The sequence below is a fragment of the Phascolarctos cinereus genome, unplaced genomic scaffold (genome assembly GCF_003287225.1).
Source record: "Phascolarctos cinereus isolate Bilbo 61053 unplaced genomic scaffold, phaCin_HiC Scaffold_3;HRSCAF=262, whole genome shotgun sequence".
Lineage (NCBI taxonomy): Eukaryota > Metazoa > Chordata > Mammalia > Diprotodontia > Phascolarctidae > Phascolarctos > Phascolarctos cinereus.
Genome location: NW_027555736.1, coordinates 25124037 through 25139597, shown reverse-complemented (window position 1 = coordinate 25139597; position 15561 = coordinate 25124037). Strand labels below are relative to the sequence as shown.

The following is a 15561-nucleotide window of genomic DNA, read 5'->3' as shown; positions in this document are numbered from 1 at the left end:
TGTACAGTTAGTAATCATAAGTTTGAATGTGAATGGAATGAGTTCACCAAAAGCACGGAAGTGAATAGCAGAGTGGATTAGAAACCAGAATCCAATAATATGTGTATGTATATAGTTTTTTGTTTGTTTTGGTGAGGCAGTTGCGGTTAAATGACTTACCCAGGGTCACATAGCTAATAAGTGTCAAATGTCTGAGGCCAGATTTGAATTCAGGTCCTCCTGACTCTAATGTGCTCTATCTACTGTGCCACCTAGCTGCCCCTGTATATGTTGTTTACAAGAAACACCCTTTAAACAGAAACACACGGTATTAAAATAAGGGGCTGGAGCAGAATCTTTTGTGCTTCTTAAAAAAGACAGGGATACCAATCATGATCTCAGATGAAGCAAAAACAAAAATAGACCTAATTAGAAAGGGTAAAAAGAGAAACTGCATCTTGCTAAGTGGGAACCATAGACAATGAAGTAGTATCAATAAGAAACACATGTGCACCAAATGGCATAGCATCCAGATTCTTAAAGGAAAAATTAAATAATTACAGGAGGAAATAGTTAAAATATACTAGTGGGAACCTCCATGTCCTCTCAGATCTAGAGAAATCAGATTATAAAACAAATAAGAAAGAAAGTGAAGTAGATAGAAATTTAGAAAAGTTAGATGTCATAGACCTTTGGAGAAACCTGAATAGGAATAGAAAGGAGTATACCTTTTTCTCAGCTGTACATGGCACCTTTACAAAAATTGACCATATATTCAGGCATATCAAACCTCACAACCAAATGCAGAAAAATACATTCTTCTCACACCATAAAGAGCTGGGGAAGCATAGGTGAAAAACTAATTGGAAACTAAATAATCTAATCCAAAAGAATTAGTAGGTCAAAGAACAAATCATAGAAACAATCAGTAATTTCATTAAAAAGAATGAGACATTCCAAAATTTGTGGGATGCAACCAAATCAGTACAAAAGGGGAAATTTTATATCTAAAAATGTACATCAATAAAATTGACAGAAAAGCAGATCAAGGAATTAGACATGCAACTAAAAAAAAAAAGAAACAACTAGGAGAACAAATCAGAAATCTCCAATTGCACACCAAATTGGATATGCTGAAAATCAAAGGAGAGATTAATAAAATTGAAAGTAGGCAAAGCATTTGAACTAATTAATAAAACTAGGAGTTGGCTTTTATGGAAAAAAATGGATAAACCATTGGTTAATTTGATTTTTTAAAAAGATGAGAAACAAATTACCAGTATCAAAAATGAAAAGGGTGAATTAACTACCAGTAAAGAGGAAATTAAAGTAATTATTAGGAACTACTGTGCTCAGTTCTATGCCAATAAATCTAATAATCTAAGTTTAATGTATGAGTATTTTTAAAAATGTAAGTAGCCCAAATTATCAGAAGAGGAAGTAGTGAGATAATTTAAAAAATCCTGTCTCAGAAAAAGAAATTCAACAAGCCATCAATGATCTCCCTAAGAAAAAATCTTCAGGGCCCAGATGGATTCACAAGTGAATTATAGCAAACATTTAAGGAACAATTAATCCCCATACTGTATAAAGTAGTTGGAGAAAATAGTTAAAGGAGTCCTACCAAATTCTTTTTATGACACAAATATAGTATGATAAACAGACAAAGCAAAAAGTAGAAAGCTATAGACCACAATGAATATAAATGCAAAAAAAATTTTTTATGAATAGAATTTTATTTTTTCCAATTACATGTAAAGGTAGTTTTCAACATTCATTTTTAATAAGATTCTGAGTTCCAAAATCTTCTCCCCTCCTTCCCCTTCCTCCTCCCCAAGGTGGCAAGCAATCTTATGTAGATTATACATATAATGCAAGAATTTTAAATGAAGTCCTGTCAAGGAGATTACAGCAATGTATCATGAAGATCACATGCTGTGACCAGGTGAGATTTATACCAGGAATGCAGGGCTGGTTCAGTATTAGGAAAAGTATATTAGGAAAACTATAAGCGTAATTGACCATATCAATAACAACAAAAATCATATCATTACATCAATAGATGCAGAAAAAGACTTTAATAAAATGCCTTACCCGTTCCTATTGAAAACACTAGAAAGCATTGGAATTAAAAATACCTTTCTTAGAAAGGTATCTATCTAAAACCAAGAGGAAGCATTATATTTAATGGAGAGAAACATGAAACTTTTCCAGTAAGATCTTGAATAAAGTAAGGATGTGTCTTATCACCTTTCTTACTCAATATTGTACTAGAAGTGCTATCTATAACAATAAGACAAGAAAAAGAATTTAAAAGAATAAAAATAGGCAATGGGGAAACAAAACGATCACTTTTTGCAGATGATGTGATGATTTGCTTACAAAATCCTGAAGAATCAACTTAAAAATTCCATTCAAAATAACTGCAGACGATATAAAATACTTTTGAGTCTACCTGCCAAGACAAACATAAACACAATTATATAATACTTTCTATTCAAATAAAGGTATCTAAACAGTTGGAGAAATATTAATTGCTCATGTATAGGCCAAGCCAATATAATAAAATAAAATAATGCACCCCAAATTGGAAGGAAAACAGGCAACTGGCAAAATATTTTTTAGCAGATTTCTCTGAGAAAGTTCTCTGAGAACTCCACTCTGTTGGTGGAGTTCTGACTTATTTCAGCCATTCTGGAGAACAGTTTGGAACTACACCCAAAGGACTATCAAACTGTACAAACCCTTTGACTCAGCAAGACCTTTACTAGGTCTGTGGGAAACAGATCAAAGAAAAAGGAAAAGAATTCATTTGTACAAAAGTATTTTTCGCTGCTCTTTTTGTGGTAGGAAAGACTTGGAAGTCGAGGGATGTCTATCAGTTGTTGAATGGCTGAACAGGTTGTAGAGTGCAGTTGTGATGGAATACTGTTATGCTATAGGAAATGGTTGAACAGGATAGTTTCAGAAAAACCTGGGAAGACTTCTGTTGACTCATGCAAAGTTAAGTGAGCAGAACCCGCAGAACATTGTACACATTGACAGCAATATTGCAAGGATGATCAGCTCTGAAGACTTAGCTACTTCAATCAAGACAATGTTCCAGAGTTACTAAATAGTGTGTACCCTTCGACTTTGCAATATGTTTTCTAGACCTGTTTCTCAAAGAGATCAAAGAAAGAGAAAAAGAAACATATATACCAATAAATATTTATAGCAGTTCATTCTGTGGTTGCAAAAAAATGGCAACATCAGTTTGGGAAGCCTGAATAGATTAGGGTATATGAATGTATTAGAATACTATGGTTCCCTAAGAAAGGACAAAAAAAAAAAAGATGATTTCAGATAAACCTGGAATGTCATATGTGAACTGATACCGAGTGGAGTGAAAAGAATCCAAACAACTCCTCTACTATCATTGCCTCTCTTCCGGCTTGTAACAACACACACCTTCTTCCTTTGAACATTCACAGTTCTTGCTATATTTGTCAGTATGCCAATCTTACCTCAAGATTGTCTGGATTTGATTTTTCTGAGTCTTAGATGTATAAAGTACTTTGCTCAGATAGGTTGACCTAAAAGACAAGGTGTCTGTTCAGGTCTCACCTCTGGCACACACACAGAGACACACACATGCACACACACCCCAAGGTTTTTCTGGGTGTGACGTAGGCCCGTAACCTAATTGCTCAGAGCACTGTAGAATTCTCTAAAACAGTTAAGTTGCAGAGAAAGTACTTTGCTGGTTTACGTTCCTTATTCAGTTATATCTTGTTTGCCTTGTGTAAAAAAAAAATTAACGTAAAAGTAAATCTAGATGTGTATTTATGGTAAACACTAATTTTAGAAGAAATTACTATTTAATCAATTTCATATATTGTATTTCAGTTCAAAAATTATTTTATGAAAAGCTGATAGTAGTGTAAATTTTTTTTCACTTTGCTTATGTTACTTTCCCCTAGATATATCTCTCATTTGATGATCTTGAATGGGAGAAGCTAAAGTGGATTAAAGTTTGTGAAGATTTTCCTGCTTTCTTGTTGGCCTACCACTTAGTGTGGACAAGAAGGGAGGATCTTAGCTAGACGCAGAGATCAAAGACTAAACGACGTCAGTGGCCGACGCTGGTGAGTTGTTTTTTTAAAAATATTCCATTAAGAATGTCAGTTATTTATTAATGTACGAGGAATAAATGTATCCGTGGAGCTCCATCTTTTAGGTTGTGCGTTAACAATCCCATAATACTAGCACTTTTTAAGCATCTGATTAAATCTTCAAAAAATTGCCATTCTCTTCAAAAAGATCTCATGTATCATTCTGCTGCAAAAATCTGCTAAGTCTCGCTCTTACTTCTGTTCTATCCACAAAGTAAAGTTTAAGTTAAAGTGGAAAAAAATAGAAAATATAAAGGGATGCTGAGAGCTCAGTTGATTAGGTGACATGCTTCTTGGAATTTCTTATTTCAGTTATGTTTTACATTGGGAAGGGAAAGGAAGTACCAGTATTAAAGTTTTTGATTGCATTTCATTGTGAAGGTTTTTTTTGCTATGATTCATACATAACCATCTTTTCAGAGCTTATTGAGAAAGGTAAGTTATTGTAAAATTACTTTACAGAGAATTCAGCTTTCAGGAAATAGAGTAAATCTTAAGTTCTGGGCAAGTTGGTTTCTTTTTTCCTCTGGTCTTTAAGAGTAAACCACTTCATATGCTTAAATGGGCAATTAAATATCATTGAATGATTTGAACCAGATATGTGATTTCACCCGTGTCAGAAACTTCCTTTCTGAGTGTACCTTGGCAGGTGAGCCACGGCTGACAGGCATAGAGAGGTGCTTGGGGCACTGAGTGCTTCGCTTGCTGAACTGCTTTCCTAGAGCTCCTGTTTGTCAGAAGTGAGATGTGAACCTGGTAGTCCTGACTCTGAGGCTAGCTCTGTCCACTAGCATTGAAGGATTTTTTCCCCCTGACTTCACTTTTAGTCTTTTGGCAGATATGTTTAGAACAAAGTAATTTTCAGTTATCATTGTTGGTATCCCACAAGCACTTACTAAAGCACCTGTGTCTGCCGGGTACCAAAAGAGATACAAAGTTTAAATGAAGTCATGGGGGAACAGGCAAGGGCAAATTATATTCCTATTCCACTCAACTCTAACAGAGAGGCTGCAGATGTGTAAATGTTGTGAACTTTGGGAGGAAGTTAGCCACTCCATCTTAGAATTTCTATTAAAGCAGAATAGTTTTACAGTGTGACCTTGATTTTGGGAGACTAGATTTCAAAGAGTCGTCAAGAAGTAAAATTTTGTAGGGAAAGTTAACCTGGTTAGGATGGGAAGTTCTCAAGATTAAAATTTTGAAGTCTAAAAGAAAAAAAGAGTTGTGTGAGGATGAAAAAAGATATTACCTAAAGAGCCTAATTTGTATGTCTGGGAAATTTGTCATCAAACTTAAATCTTCAAAAGACTTGTGTGAGTGGAGTCAAGGACTAGCGACAGAGTTTGAATTTTTAAAAATGGTAATATGGCCTTGTAAAAATAGTAAAAAACCAATTTGCTAAAGCTTGAAATGAGCTGAGGATAGTGATGGAAGCTAAGATTAATCAAAGGGGTTTGGAGATTATTAGCTAATGTAGGAAAAGGGAAAGATCAAAAAAACTTTGAGAGTGACCCTCTGGGGAAATGATAGCTTAAGAACAGGAATACAGAGCTGCTCAAATTCAATTTTTTTTTCAGTTTTCTCTGTTAAATGGAATGTTTGGGTGGTTTTTTTTTTTGAATTAGGTAGGGCAGAGTAAAATGGCTAAGGGGAAATTCCTATCCCTCCTTCTCAGTTAAATAAAAAATGGGAAGACAAAATGTTGAGGTCATCACCTAGTCCAGATATCCTAGGCTATTGAAAGACTAAATGGAAATGATTGAATAATGTTCTCAGTTTTCTTTTCAAGAAGGGTGCTTATAGCATTGAAAAAGGATCATGGTTATGATTTCAAAAAAGGGGAATTGAGCAGAATCTGCGAATTACAGACCAATAAATTTGACTTCTGTTCTTGGAAAAGTCCTAAAACATGTTATTTAAGATATTGTTCTAATCACAAAGATCCAAGACAGCTTTCATACCAGACTAACCTTATTTCATCTTTTGATAGTGCTACACTTGTGATAGATCTACATAGTAGGTATAGGACTTCCTATCTTCCCGTCAGCTGGAAAGCTTCCCAGGCTTTCTGACAAAATTGATTCTCACCTGGTAGTCTTGGGGAAAGCACACTAGTGTGGATTCATGAGTGATAGTGTTAGAAAAGGTACTTCCTAGTCTCCTGGGTCTCCCTCTCGTTCTGAAAGAGGGTAGCCACATCCTCTGAGAAGCTGAATGGAGTCCAGTAGGTGGAATGAGAGCCTCAGAGCAGGTGGTACAATTTCAAATCCATTCTGATTGATAGCTTTTGTTTTAATATAACCTACATTCTTCCTCTGTCTTCTTCCTTCTCCTGAAGAAGTATCAGTAGTACTTTTTCAAATCATTAAACTTCCCTTTGGAGTTACAAAATGCATTTGGTAATAAGCATCTGAAATTACATGTGTATGGTCATGAATACACAAAATTACTGCTCTCAAGTCTTTTTCTTTTCCAAGTTTTCAAGATTGTTTAAGAAATATGTTGTAAAAAATGTTTTTACTTATTGTGTTTTGTAAAATTGGATTATCTTGAATTACAAATCATGTTAAGATATCACAGACACTGAAGTATAAACCAGAAATTCTTAATTATGATCTTTTACTCTCTGTTTCCTGACTCTTGAATTTACATTGTTAAAACATTACTTACTCACTGTGTGACCCTGGCCAAGTCACTTAACCCTGATTGCCTCACCAAAAAGGAAAAAAAAATTCTTATTTTCAACAAAAAGTGGCAGTTGAAAAAGTTCAGTAAATTTTTTAAATTTTCAGCTTTTTTTCTTGTTATTAAGTGGTCTTATGATGGTTATCATTAACTTACACTGTTTTTTCATGTAACCTTTTAAAAAAAAACAGATTCTTAAGTTTAGTATGTTAAAATCCTTTATTTGATGAGTTGGCTTTTCCAGTGCAAGCATTTCCCACACCTGTCCATCTTGTTATACTTGGAACTGCTCAGGATCTCCATTTTGCTGCTCTTGTAAATGAAGTAGCCGAAACCAGCAATCCACAGAAAATGTACACAATGGGTGTTGGCTTCCCTTTTTTCCTGGCCAGAAAGGGCGGTTGCCATGTCTACCATGTGTTCTGATTTAAAAGGCTTCATGAAAACATTTGTATAAGTTCTGGGAACCAAATCTCTGCTTATGTGATGTTACAGCTGGGTTTTCAGATGTTTTCTATAATTTCACTTGCACAGGTTAATTTCTTTGGACCCTGATGTCGTGCACCATTTTGATATATTAGAGTTGTGATGTCACAGTTTAGGCATCTGAGAGCCTTAGTGGTGAAACTCGTCCCCAGTATCTTACTTGCCTCCTACTAGGCAGAGACTCCCAGCGCTGGTGTGGGCTTCTTCTCAGGTCTTGTAAATGTAGAATTGATTCTCCATTATTTAGGGTCAGAAAATTTTGGGATCATAGATTTAAAGCTGTAAGAAACCACAAATGACATCAAATCTTACCCTTTAATTATATGGTAAGTAAACTGAGGGCCCCAAAAATGCTGCAGCTTGCCCCCAGCAGCAAATGGAACTGCAGGTCTAGTACTCTTCCCACAGCTGCATGCTCACCATTGGGTTTCTTTCAGCATTGAGATTCTTTTTTAGTGACTAGTGTTCAGAATTCTCTAACCTGATGGCACAGTTGCTGTCTCTGGCAGGTGACTACCCTGACTTTAACATGGGACAGTATAGGAAAGGTCATTCTGATGTAAAAGGATGAAGTCATCAGGTCACTGTTACTCCCTGTCCTTTATGACCTCTCCCCCTTCCTTCGTCCTACATTGTACTTTGTTGGATTGCAGGACTCCAAAGAAAACCTGACTTCCTGACTTCTAAGCTGATTCAGTCTTTGATTTACACATACTTGGATCACAACTGGCCCTTACTCTTTTCCACAGAGAGGATTACCTTTCTTCACCCAGCCCTGTGAAGATCCTCATCAATGGATCGAGTCATTATCCTTTGAATCATGTGATAAATGGAATTTAAGATTATTAAGTGGTTGTCTCCCATGTTTCATTGCTCTATTTACCTTTTAGAACAGTGGGCAAAGCTCTTCCTGATCTGGGATTCTTAATGTGTTTGTGTCCTGGGACCAGCTCAAAATAGTGGATTGTCAGTGTAAACACTGACACCTTAGAAATCAGTGGAAGGCAAACCTTACAAATCCAAGGGCTTTCTTTAGGGTTTTCTTAATTGTAAATGTCAGGCAAAATTTGGTCCAAGGCCTGGTTTTTATATGGCCAGTGAAGTTAGAATGGTTTTTTTTTTTACAATTTTAAATGAAGTTTTTATCATAGTTAAAAATGTAAAAACCATTTTTGGTTGACAGGCTGTACAAAAACAGGCCAAGAGCTGCGAGATTTTGCCGTTTGCCCTTATCTAGACTTAAGAAAGTGATGGAGAAAATGTGATTAATGTGGATTAGATGTAAAAGAGTTTCATGCATTTGGGAGGAGCTGGTTTTCAGATATTTATCAGAACAGTTCTGCATGAATCTCTTTGACAGTCTGATGAAGCCTTTCCAGAATATCATTTTCAAGTAAATGAAATAAAGTACATAGAATGAGAAAGGGAACAGCACAGGGTAGGCAAGCCAGCTTTGATGAAGCAGGAACCACCCTGACCAATTGGAGGCAGCACGTGCTAGACAAGTCAAACCACTACCACCTTGACCACCATCTCCTCTCAATCCTTCTTGGGGACAGCCTGCACCCAAACCACTAGAGCTGTTTGCAGCTCAAACCCCCCAGCTATCATTAAAAGGAGAAATCCCTTCAGTGTTGAGGAAGGGGCCCACCTTGATTGTTACTACCAGCACCACCTCATGACCAGCTGCCACCAGTAGGCAGATAAGCACAGGAGCCCTGAGAGCATCTGAGAACTTGTCTGCTTCCTATAAACTGTTAGTCTGCCCCAGCACCCATTATCAGTCTTGTTCCTTTTGAATAAGGTAAAATCTTTCATAGTTTTATGTTGGTAATGAGCCCCATCCCACCAAGTCTCAATGAAATTTGGGATTTGAATCTAATTCATCCATCATAATAGCTATCCATAATTTATGTGTTTTGTATATAGACATCTAGTCCTGCTGGTCTAATTAACTTTTAAGTTCACATTAAGATAATTTTAAAAGTAAATACAATTGGATGTCAGAAGCTCAGAGGAGCTGGAGAGTTTCTGGAAAAAATAAAAGAAACTAGGAAAGAGAGAAGGAAATGGAAGCTATGTTTTTATTTTACTTTTCAATTTCTTGACTAGTGTTTATACTGCATACTTTTTACATAAAGGCACACTACTTTAAAGATCCTGGAAAGATTTAATCAAATAACTGATAACTTATAATTGGGCCATTTAATATAGTCAGGGAGAATTGGATAAGACAGTGGCAGACAAGGCCTGAATCCTAGACATTTCAGAGAATTGACCTGGCATAGTAGCAAGTGTTTTCAAAAAGTGCTGCAAAAGGACTAAAACCCTGGCATTTTTTGTAGTTGGATATATGAAAATAAAAGAGAATTATCCAAGTAGCCTAGAGGCACTGTGTTGCTTTTCTATCTATTGGCAATCACTAGGTGTATATGCAAAATAAAAACTGATTTCCCTCGCTTGAGGAAATCTCCCCTATCCTTAATTGTAGAGAAGAAATAAGCCAATGAGGTAGACAGGAAGAAAAAAAAGATCTGTAGAAAGAAAGAATCAAAACTAGAGTTAAAAAGAATGGTAAGGACATAACAGAAAGGCAGCTAAATTGCACAGTAGAGCACTGGACTTGAGAGTCAGGAATACCTGGGTTCAAATCCTGCCTCAGACATGTGATAGTGTTTGACTCTGGGCAGTCACTTCTCCTCTCCTGGCCTCAGTTTCCCTTATTGGTAAAATATGATGATATTAGCAGCTACTTTACAGGGGTGTTGTGAGAATCAAATAAGATAACAGCCTGTAGATAAAGCACTTTACAAACCTTAAAGGGCTCTGTGATGCTAGCTGTTATACTACTCTCACTACTCCTACTACTTTAGAAAAGGAGAAAAAATTCTGAATCTCTGGAGCTATATAAATAAACATCTAGGCTCTTTGCAGAGGATGATCTGAACCTTCTGAGGAGGCATCCATGAAAAATCCCCTGGGGAAATTAAAGATGTCAAAGCACAGATGCCAATAAGTGATCTGTCACTGGATAGATCTGTCTAGAGCTGTCCAGAGATCTGTCACTGGAATCAAAAGTGACAAAAGAAAAAACTGATCTCACTCATTGGTGAAAACCTATAAAGGAATTCAGGAGGCAGTTGGGTAGACAGCCGAAGAACCAGACAATGAATTCTCTTCCTGGAGCTTGTGTTTAGAAAAGCATCAAGAACCAATTGAAACTCCCACCCACTCAGCAGTGGTAGAATGGAAAGTGCTTTGGATTTGGAATTAGGAAGGGTCAGGGCTCCAAACGGATCATGGACTCTTAGCTAAGTGGAACTGGGCAAGGGAATGAAGAGCTCTGGATCTCAGTTTCTGTAGCACTGCCTCTTCAGATGACATGATAGATACAGATCCATCGTTTGGGCTGATTTAGGTGGAAGCCAGTGTGCCATAGGAGATCGAGATACAATGTGAAGTAGGTCTGGCACAAAGGTAGGCAAGGGCACAGATTTTTGCTCTGAGTCTTCAACTGTAAAATTAGGTACTGAGACTAGATGAACTCTAAGGTACTAAATTTCTAGCTCTTAAGTCCATTATCGATGATACCATTAAAAGAAACCTAGCAAGTAGCTCCAGTACTCTCTAGGAAACAGAACACAGATACAGATGATGAGGCAATAGCTGGGAAGCAGCAGGAAATGGAACAAGCTCACTTTGACGGCAAATCTAGGGTTCGGTGCTGTTTAGGATGCCATTATGATGACCTTGGGCATACATTTAAAGAAGTCTTTAGAGGCATATCTTTATCACTAAAGGATTTCATCAACAAAATAAAAAGGTCCCTGAATTAGGTATGCAATTGAAACAACAACTAGGAAAGCAACAAATCATAAACTATAACTGAACACTTCAGTAGAAATTACAAAAATCAAAATAGATTCACCAAATTGAAGGCAAAAAATTAATTCATTAAAAATACATAGGATAAGACAGTGAGGAAAAATACTTAATGTTCCTAGATGTCTAGTGGAGAATTTGGGTAATAAACCAAGTAAATAAGAGATTTTAAAGCAAAGCAGCAAATAGGACTTCATAATGTAGAAGAAAATTGAGGACTCTTGAATTTTAGGCAAAAACTACTGAAGGTAAATTCATTAATTAAATTATTCTAAGCATTTTTGCTCAAAGAAAGCAAAAATACAAAGGGAATAAAGATTCATTCTGCCCTTGAAAATCTTGCTACCCAAGACATTTTTGATTTGCAATTTATAGGGTTCCAGAACAAAGACAAAAGACAGAATTCCACAATAAGACGCGACATAGTAAGTTCAGGTGGCAGTTTTGATTAAAACAGAACAATAATAAAAATTTGTAGCATAACCTGGAGTATAATTTTCCCCAAACCATTCGACATATCTTTAACCACTTAGAAATCCTAGTCCATTACTCTCTTTTTATAGATGAAGAGTCTGAATCCCAAATAGTTTATTACACTTAAATTAGCTGAGCTGTTAATTTGCCTAACTGCAGCCTACTTGCAGGCCCTTTGATTGATTTATCTATTAACCTGCTATGTGCAAGGCACTCTGCTTAGCATTTGAGAGACAAAGGCAAAGACTTAAGTCTGTGTTTTCTGCAGTGAAGGATTTTAAATGATTGGTTAATGAAATTGGGTTTTATTCCGTAGTAATTAGGAGCCATTGAAAGTTTTTTTATGATTATATTACCATAGTCATAGTATTATTTTTATTCAAGCTACCAGAGTTGCCTGTTTCCTGTTTTCCTAACACAAATTATTCTCTCTTCCCTCTTTGCCTTTGTTCACATGGTTCTTGTTATTACCGTGTCTACCTCTACTACCTTCTACCATGTTTTTTTTTTAAATACTTAAGTTCAAATGGCATTTAATCTCCGAAGACTTTCCTGACTCTGTAGAAGGCATAATTTTTCCCTCCTATGAATGCTGTGGATGCAAGTCATGAACCATAACTAGTCTATGAAGAATTTAAAATGACTATTTCTTAGATGGCAATAAGAGGCGTATGGTAGGTATACAATAGGATATGCATATATAGTCTACTTGAGACAACTGGGTAGTCCAATAGATACCTAAAATAACTGTGGAAACAAAGTGGCATCAGTACAGAGGAAGAGGGGGAGAATTTGTAAATTTTTAATTTTTAATTTGTAAAAAACACAAATAAATCTAATTCTTATAGCTTTAAATGTGAATGGATTAAACAGTCCCAGAAAAGAGAAAAGAGTGACAGATTGCAATAGACATCATAAACTGAATATGATTGGTAGAGAGAAGAGTTTGGGTGGGTAAAGATAGTAAGTTCCATTCTAGTTGTATTGAGTTTGTGATTTGGAGAGTGGTGTCTAAGAGAAAGTTAGAGTTAGATATGTAAATCTTGGATTCATCTTCATAGATAGAGTAGTTGAACCCATGGAAGCTGATGAAATCACCAAGTGAGATAATCTAGAACAGAACAGGACCCAGACAGAGCCCATGGGGTCCCTGTGGTTAATAGGCATTACCTTGTTGAAGTTCCAGCAAAGGTGACTGAGAAGGAGTAGTCAGGCAGGAGGGAGGAAGAAAGTGTCAAGAAAACCCAGAGAGAAGAGATTAATTAGGAAGAGCATGTTACCAACACTGCCCAAGGTGTAAGTGAGGTCAAAAAGGGTGTGGTTTGAGAAAAGGCCATTCAGTTTTGCAATAAACAGATCGTCGGCAGTTTGGAAAGAGCAGTTTCATTTGAGTGATGAGGTCAGAAGTGAGATTGAAGATGGCTTAAAACTGAATAAGAGGAAAGGAAGTGGTTGCCTGGAGTATAGACAGCTTTCTCAAGGTATTCAGCCAAGAGGAGAAGACATATGAGACATTTTCTAGCAGGGATGGTTAGTTCAAGTAAGGGCTTTATCAAGATGGGTGTTTTTGAGCAACCAGAAAGGAGCCAAGTAGATAAAGCGATCTTTTCCTTATGGAGAGAATTAAAATGAGAATGAATGCAGTCTGTTGGAGATGTTCTTTTTAAAAATTCAGTTCTGTTTTATTTTCAGCTTTGAATTCTCTTCTTCCTGCCCACCTCCACTGTGAGAGTACAAAAAACAATCTGTTAAAAAGATATGTGTTTAAGCAAAACAAGAGTCCTGCATTAGCTGTGTTCAAAAGCTAAACAAAACATACACCTCAGTGTGTACTGAGTCCATCACCTCCCTAATTGGAGATGGAGTAGCATGTTTTATCATGAGTCCTTTGGAGTTATGATTGTCCATTGTGTTGATCAGAGATCATAGTCTTTCACAGTTGTTTATCATTACATTATTATTGTTTTTTGTATAAATTGCTCTTCTGAATCTGCTCACTTCATTTTGTATTTGTTCATACGAGTCTTCCCAGGTTTCACTGACACCATCACCTTCATCATTTCGTAGAGCATGGTAGTGTTGCTGGAGGTGGTGCAGCTTGACAAGAAGCGGGGCAGCTTTGTCAGGTCCTATAAGCAAAGGAGAAAATAGTAGAGGAAGATACATGTAATGAGAGACGAGAAGGGAGACTGTTCATTCTTGGCAAGTGGTGAATTGTGAGGCGGGGTCTTTGGCTGAGAAGGGGGAAGGAGATGGGTGTCATTGGAGGCTTACAGAGAGATTAAAAAGTTTGGAGTAGCCATGGAATTGTGCAAGGATCACTTTATTGAAATGAGGGTCCAGGTAAGATTAGATCACATACATTTTTTTGTGGACCCAGTTAACGCTGTTTTGTGGTTTTCTCTAGTTCTTTTTATGAATAGGAGGAGAGAGGAGAATGGTGAGAAGCATCCAAGGCTAGGTTTGGCAAGTCACGATTTGTTGATAGGATAAGGGGACAAGGGGCTCACTCATAGAAGATAGTATGGGGTTGAACAAACTCAGAAAAAGGGCCTCTAAGATAAGGAAAGGAGGAAAGTGTAACTAGTTCAGGGGTGATGGGGTGGAAAAGAACTGAGAAGTGAAGGTATTTAAGGTCATCATGAGGATGAAGACTAGAGTCTTGGGACTGCAAGGCAGAGGGAAAAGATGGAGTGATAAAAGATCACGATTGGATGAAGGAATTTGCGTTTATGGACATAAGAGTACAGCACTCATGAAGGATGACCAGGTCCAAGACTATGACCATCTCTATGTGTAACTGAAGTGAAGTGGAGGAGTAGGCCATTGAAATTGAGTGGATTGAGGAACTGGAAATTTAGGATACTTGAGGGAACACCAGCATGTATATTGAAATTCCTTAGTGTGAGGTGAGGAGTTGGGATAGAGAGAAAATCGTGAACCAAGATCTGAACTCATTAAGGAAAGAGTGCCCTGGTGGAGAGTAGGTAACAGAGTTAATTAGAATTTAACTACCAGACTATTAACTGGGTGATAAATTTGGATTTAATGAACCTCACATGTTCTGTCCTGGATTCTGTTACTTGATTTAAATTTTCTTTTCTAAATAATGGGCTGTATCCTTTTCAAAATAATGTGTTGTGTTCTTATTCCTACTTTTAAATACAAGCATTCACAAGCAGCTGAAATCAGTTTTAGACACAAGCAGACCCTGGTTGTAATTCTGACTCTTAACAGAAGCGAATAAGGTTAATGAGCCTGCATTATTATTCCAGTATTTAAGATGTCTCTAACTTTTGACACACTATTTATTTGCCATATTTGTGTGTATCCAGCATAGACTAAAGGCAGCTAGGTGGCACCACAGTGCACAGAGTGCTGGATCTAGAGGCAAGGAAGACCTGACTTAAAATCGGGCCTCAGACACTTAGGAGATGTGTGATTCAGGGCAAGTCACTTAACCTCTACCTGCCTCAGTTTCTTTACCTGTTAAATGGAGATAATAATGACATCTGTTTCACAGAGTTGTTGTAAGGATCAGATGACATGATAATTGTAAAGTGCCTGGCTTAATAAATGTATTTTTCCTTCCCTTCACAGAACTAACAGTTTTCACTTTGCACAAATTAGACCACAGAATTAAAAAAAAAAATGAAACCAAAAGCAAAAAAAGTTAGATTTAAAAATTCCTATTTGTGAAATTTTGTTAAAATGAAATGAGAAATACTATGCCGCTTTTTCTTTTCTTGGTTTTATAGATCCTTCTTGTCTTTATTCCATGTGGTAATTTTTTATATTTAATAACTTTTTAGGACGACTATGTAGAGAGACTGGAAGAAATAGCAGAACCTATTTACTCCAACTTCCTCATTTTACCCATGAGAAAACTGAGGCCCAGGCA

General features: G+C 36.7%; 1 protein-coding gene across 5 annotated transcripts in view; it reads left to right on the top strand.

Moving 5' to 3' along the window:
• The window catches only part of JMJD1C (jumonji domain containing 1C), a 240414-nt gene that overhangs the window by 61692 nt on the left and 163161 nt on the right, over positions 1 to 15561 (top strand). For all 5 annotated transcript variants that reach the window (XM_078150736.1, XM_078150734.1, XM_078150739.1 and 2 more), the window contains one exon: positions 3942 to 4106. The gene's annotated coding sequence lies outside the window, so the exon portion shown is untranslated. The remainder of the gene's footprint in view (positions 1 to 3941; positions 4107 to 15561) is intronic.